This window comes from Triticum dicoccoides, chromosome 3B (assembly GCF_002162155.2).
Source record: "Triticum dicoccoides isolate Atlit2015 ecotype Zavitan chromosome 3B, WEW_v2.0, whole genome shotgun sequence".
NCBI classification, from domain to species: Eukaryota; Viridiplantae; Streptophyta; class Magnoliopsida; order Poales; family Poaceae; genus Triticum; species Triticum dicoccoides.
In genome coordinates this window covers 738,894,183-738,900,458 of record NC_041385.1, presented here as the reverse complement: position 1 = coordinate 738,900,458, position 6,276 = coordinate 738,894,183, and the positions used below count along the sequence as shown (strand labels likewise).

At 46.7% G+C, this 6,276-nt stretch overlaps 1 long non-coding RNA gene across 5 annotated transcripts; it reads left to right on the top strand.

Annotated features, from left to right (window-relative positions):
* Positions 1 to 6: 6 nt before the first annotated feature.
* LOC119278189 lies at positions 7 to 4,006 on the top strand. 5 transcript variants are annotated; one of them, XR_005137661.1, is made up of 5 exons: positions 7 to 389; positions 1,062 to 1,217; positions 1,341 to 1,390; positions 1,857 to 3,080; positions 3,721 to 4,006. It is a non-coding gene; the product is annotated as an uncharacterized LOC119278189 (long non-coding RNA). The 5 variants fall into 5 exon arrangements; XR_005137662.1 differs by having other exon boundaries at positions 1,062 to 1,221; XR_005137658.1 differs by having other exon boundaries at positions 1,062 to 1,390.
* Positions 4,007 to 6,276: the final 2,270 nt, after the last annotated feature.

The window sequence follows — 6,276 nt, the reverse complement described above, 5'->3', positions numbered from 1 at the left end:
CGCCCACCGACTGTCGCTGCCCCCGCCCCGCCTCGTCCCTCCCAAACCCTACCCGCCGCCGCGCCGCCCACCGACCGCTGCGGCCCCCGCCCCGCCTCGCCCCTCCCTCCCACCGACGAGGAGAAGAGGCACACCACGAGCAGCTACACCACCGGGCGCTGCTCCGTTGTTGTGTGTGGGTAACCGGTGGCCCGCGTCGGTGGAGCAGGGAGGAGATGGAGGGTCCCGCGGCGGCCGCTCATGGGGGAGGTCTGGGGCTTGTACGCCCCCGTCGTGGCTGCTTTGGAGCAGCACCGGCATCCGGCGTCGGCCACGCGAGGAGAGGCGCGTGCTCGCAGGGGGAGGCGCCGGATCTCACGGGGCAAGTGCGCCAGCGACCTGAGGTAGAGGTATACTTCGTTTTCTTCTTGATCTAGATCCGGCTACTCCAGTTTCGTAGAGTTTACCGAGTAGAATCATTGATGTGCGCATCGTCCCTCCTTTTGTTCCAGTAGATCCGGTTGAGCTAGACTGTTGGACTAGGATCATAGATGCGAGCATCTCAGGCCCAAACTCTTGGGCATCCACCACAGTAGAATCGCGCGTTTACTTGGAAATATGATTAAATCCTAGGGGTTTGGCCGAATCATGAGCAGACCTATTTTCTTCAAGTAAATCATGCGTGCCAAGTATTTTTTTAAATTGCCGGCTCGTGCGTGCATCTTATATTAGTTCTTCAGTGCAGATTGTTGGCCATCCATGGATATTTATAGTGCTAATCTGGTGGTGCAAGCTGCTCGAGGAAACCAATAGTTTTCTCAGTATTTAAGCAAACCAGGAAGAACAGATCTTAGTGGCTATAAGCGTGCTTTCTAGTACTTATTAGCTGTGTTGCAACTTGCGAGCAAGTTGTGGGGTTTCTGTACATACTTTGTGGTGCTATGTGTCATGCATTCTTGGCTCTAATAAGTATTGGCCAGTTCATGTTCACGTTATAATCCTACAAGATTGGGCTGTAGTTGCGAATGCATCTTTGTGGCAATGGATTTTGTCTAAGGCTTTTGCTCTTTGGTGTGTTGCAGGTGACGATTACAAGATCAAGGTGTGGAACTACAAAGCAAGCTACAACAAATGGCTGCTCGTCCCCTCCTCCCTCTGTGAGAAGGACGACTTGGGCATCCCTGGGCATCTCAACCACATGAAGAAAATGTTCATGGATTACAAGTTTATAACTAGAAGTAGGTACTGGTTCATGGATTACATGTTTTCTCTTCTTTTGCAAATCAACATGAGTTTTTGTCGTTGTTGCAATCAAGAGTTCAAATATGTCACAAAAAGAAAAGCTTTGATGTTAGCTGCAGTGGATGGATATCAATGGCATGATGTCATGGACGGTGGCGTCCTTCCTCAGGTAGTCTGGCCTACACTGACAAGTGGCTGGTGTGCCCTGGGCGCACCTTCCTTCTAGCATAAGTTGCATAACATGTGTTCAATGCGACGCGAGTACTACACAGGGTCTCTCTTGCTAGTCTGACTCTGCCGCTTCCTCTTAGCTGTAAGACAATCATTGAAAATCCACTCGGTTGTGGACTAATAAGAGCAAGCAATACATATGCTCTAGTTGTCATGTTGTGCTCGTTGTTCCATATTTTGTTGATCCACTAATTGCTGATTAGCTAATGAGAATTGTAGTTAGTTTTTTGAATGATTTGGTGTGCATGTGATCAGTATCATTTTCATAGTATTTCAAAGGACATTTTTATGTAGTTTCATCTCAGTTATGATATTGATTACTGGTCCTTCATGCACTTAAGCAATATATTTCATAATTATTATTGCTCAACAACCATTATACAACATGTCTCTTTTTCATGCAGATTTGGTGCGCAAAGGCACAATTTTCTTCTAGGGCTTCATCTGCAAATCGACAAAAGTATGAAAGGATCAACTTGTCGAAGTGGTAGAAGAAGCTAGGGGGGAAAGAGAAAATGAATCAGATCTCACCTGCAGGGAGAGAGGACTTACGCAACCAACCAGTTGCCATCGGAGGCTTGTCTAATTCCTTGCGTGATGCCTTCCTGTTGCTCCAACAACGACGCCGTTCGCCGCGGCTCTCTGATGGCCGCCGCAGATATTCTCCAACAACCGCCGCTGTTCTGACCGTGACGCCTCCTCGACGACTTGCCGCTGATCTTCGAGGATCAGCCGCTGCTTTTTTTCAACAACGGGGCTGCTGCTGATTCTCTCAAGCCCGGAACTGTGACCAGAGAGAAGAACAATGAAGATCCAGGGAACTCCCCTTTCTTTACTCTTCCTTGTCTCCGTGATGTCTTGTTTCTCTCTTGAATGCCTAGGATCACATATCTAGTAGAATCAAGTTGTTCTCGCTTAAATTCAATCACTTACCATGCGACACTGATTTTTTGTTAATACATTGTCCAAGTCATAAATTTCTTGAACTAGTGCATGTATATATTTGGGTGCTAGTCAATTAGAGAATGTCCGTGATACCATGTTTGTACTACGTGCTAGTGTAGCTGTATTGATGCAAATACTGCTTGTGTCCTTATGAATTAGTAAATAGCCTTTCATGTCATTCTCCAAGTCTGCACATAGCATTGTTATTTTAGGAGCAGATTTCTCATCCTTGTTTGGATAAGAAACCTGAACTTGCTTAATAGCCAATTTAGTTGTGTATTACCAGTTCAAGTTGTTTTGTATATATCATGTTCTGTTTTGCTACCGGACACCTTCAACTTAAATGCTGAATTGCCTTGTACACATAATTGTATGTAATCTAAGGGAAAGCCCTTAATAGTCAGCTGACCTTATGAACTGTATAAATGTATAAAAATCTTGTGTTGTTAAACCGAGCTTATAGACAATTGGCAACCTCTTATTGTAGTAGCTGGACCTTCTTCCACCATCCCTCTAATAAAGGATAAATCATGATGCTTCTACTGTCATAACTTGTTTTCTTGTTTACCATCCAGGTACAATGGGACCAAGCTCAACCTCCTCATCCCTAGCTACTACACGACTGCCATCCTGTATATTCCCTCCAGTTCATGGAGCATATGAACCTCTTACTGTAGTAGCTGGTATGCCTGCTGCGTGAATCCCCATCTATTTGATGTTTTGTTAGAACCATAAATCCTGATGCATGGTGATCATGGTCTGGTTTGGTATATCTGTTCTACTGGTGCTTAAAATTTCACATGCCTGGATTTTGATTGAACTCGTTCTTATAGGTCAATTTAGTTTCTCAAGTGTACTGTAAATATTTTGAATGAATTTTCACCTCTTCTAATAGTATAGTAAGTTAAGAGTTGCACATGTTAGTATACTATTCACCATCAATCAGGTGATTTGGTGTTGGATCAGGAAAAGAATGAAAATGTAGGTGCACATCAGTATTATTGTATCTGCAATTCATCAAACACTTTACTTGCATGATACTCCTATATGCTACTGTGGTGGCTGCTTTGTAATTACTAGCGGGGTGCTTGGTTGTCCACCTATTTATGTGCTTCTGTTTAACCGACCTATACTGCTAAAACATTGTTGTCAGTGATGTTATTATCTACTCTAATGGCTGATGAATCTGAATCTGTACCTGCCATACCATGTGGAATGACTAATGAATCTAATGAATCTGTACCCGAACACCATGTGTAATTACTATTATAACATTTTTTTTTCTGCTATATAGTTTCTCACTCATGATTGATCTACTGCCAGGTGAATGAAGTTTCCAAATGTTGAAGGAGGAGGACAATAGGAACTTCTGTTATGTCTTATGAAGTTTTCAAATGTTGATGGAGGATAATAGGAATTTCTGTTATGTCTTGTCGTCTAAATTTCTGTTCTAGTTTTCTTTGTCGTAGAATAGTTTTGTTTGGTACTTAATGTTCTTGGGATGTAAAAATATGTATTGCTGGAATGAATGGTTGTAATATAATAACATTGCACGTTGCTTTGAAAATGTATCAGAACTGGGCTAGGCCCAAGATAGCTTGTGGTGTGATGTGTTGTAATGTCAATGGCATAATAATTTTTTTTGGATTGGATCAATTTTTTCGGAACTGGGCAAGGCCCAAGTTATATTGGACAATTATTTTTGAGGGAAAACATGAGAGGCCCAGCAAAGAAATGGCCCAGAAAAATACATGATCAAAAAGAAAACCTGCTGTTAAAAGGGCCATGCAAAGAAATCAAAGGTTGAATTGTACCCATGTAGCTAATAAAAGCATAGGAAAAAAATATATTAAAAAGGCCGAATTGTTGGGTAGGCCCATGTCGAAAATCGAATTGGACCGGGCTGATTCTTGTGCCACATCAGCTTGCCATGCTGGATGCCTACGTGGTCTGGGGAGGTTGCTAGTGACCAAAACGCCACAGTAGTCATATTTTGGTCATAGACGTCCATGACCATTCCAGAAGAAAGGTCAAAAATGTCAGTTTACGACCGTCAGCTTTTGACCTTCTGGTTTTGGTCATAAAAAGGTCACAAATGGAAAACAGTGACCATTCAGTGACCAATAGTGGTGGTCACAAGTTTGACATATTTCTTGTAGTGTGGAGTAGTGTGAGGATGGATGACCTTTCATGAAGTTTGACCACAGAGTGTGATTTGACCTGAGTAGTGGCGCACCAGTAGTGCGCCATTAGTAGGCAAAACTGGTGTGCCACTAGTAGGCCTTTCCTAGTAGTGTAAAGGTGTTGGAGGGGCCCCAGACTGACAACATCCTGCCACCACTCTCTTTAGTACCGGTTCGTGGCATGAACCGGTGCTAAAGGTTCGCTATGAACCGGTACTAATGAGAGCGACCGGCTAGCCGTTGGAACCGGCACTAATGGACACATTAGTGCCGGCTCAAAATCAAACCGGCACTAATGTGTCTCACATTTGACCCTTTTTCTACTAGTGCTCGTAGTCTACCGGAGAGAAGAGGGAGAATAAATAGTAAATACAATGCAAACATAAGCATGACGATGAATGACATGACAATGAGCGGTGTTAGGTGTGCCCTAACGCGGTAGTAGGTGATACCGACGAAAGGGGGAAACATCCGGGAAAGTATCCCCGGTGTTTCGCGTTTTCGGACAGATGAACCGAAGGTGAAATGTTACAGGTTTGCTATGCTAGGGACGCGTGGCGGACGAACGGGTTGCGTATCCGGATTCGTCTTGTCGTTCTGAGCAACTTTCATGTATAAAGTTTTTCCATCCGAGCTACGGTTTATTTTATACTAATTTTTAAAAGGTTTAAATATTTTTGGAATTTATTTCATTATTTTATATCAACATTATCTAGAATAGTGTATGCTGACGCCATCATGACATCAGCATGACGTCAGCAGTCAACAGGGCGTTGACTGGGTCAAACTGACGTGAGGGTCCCGCATGTCATTGACTAATTAATTAACTAACAGTTAATTAGGTTAATTAGTGATTAGATTAATCTGATTAGGATTAATTAAGTTTAATTAATTCTTTAATTAATTAATTAATATTTTTATTATTGTTATTTTCTAACTATTTTTTTATAAAAACGTTCTGGGCGTGGGCCCCCCTGTCATTGGCACAGGGGGCCATAGCGGGTGTGCGGTTCATGGGCGTCGAGCGCCGGGAGCGGGCGCACCCGAGCGGGCACTCGCCCGCAGGGCGGGAGGAGGTCGCCGGGGCACCGACGGCGGGGCACGCCGGCACGGCCAGCCGGGGCCACGGCGGGCGAAGGCGAGGGGTGATGCCGGTGCGGCCAGTGGCACGCGGGCGGGCGCGGTTGCGCCGGTGCGGGAGGGGGAGAGCGCAGAGACGAGGCACGGGGCCATGGGGCGCCGGCCGGAGCGGGACGCGGGTGGGAGGCCGGAGTGGCTAGAGTGGCGCGATGGGGCGGCTCGGCCAAGGGGATGCGGGCGCAATGGCGGCCAGTGGCCGGAGTTGCCACGGGCGGCAGCGGCAGCCGCAGTAGTGGACGGCTGCGGGCGCGGTTAGGCGCGGCGTGGGATCCCGTGCGAGGGCGAGCGAGGGAGGCGCCGATGCGCGAACGAGACGAGCAGGCGTGGCCGGTGCGAGGGTGTGCGGCGTTCGCGACGATGGTGAACAGCGTGATGCGGGAAGAGAAGAGGAGGCCGGGGGCCTCACCACGATTCGTAGGGAATGGGGCAGTGGGGGTTAAGGAGGATGACGGTGATGAGCGGCGGAGGGGAAGCAGGCCGACGGGGAGGAGGAGGTAGTCCGACGGGGGAGCTCCGGGCGCCGGTGTCGGCATCGACGTGCAGGGGCGAGGGGATC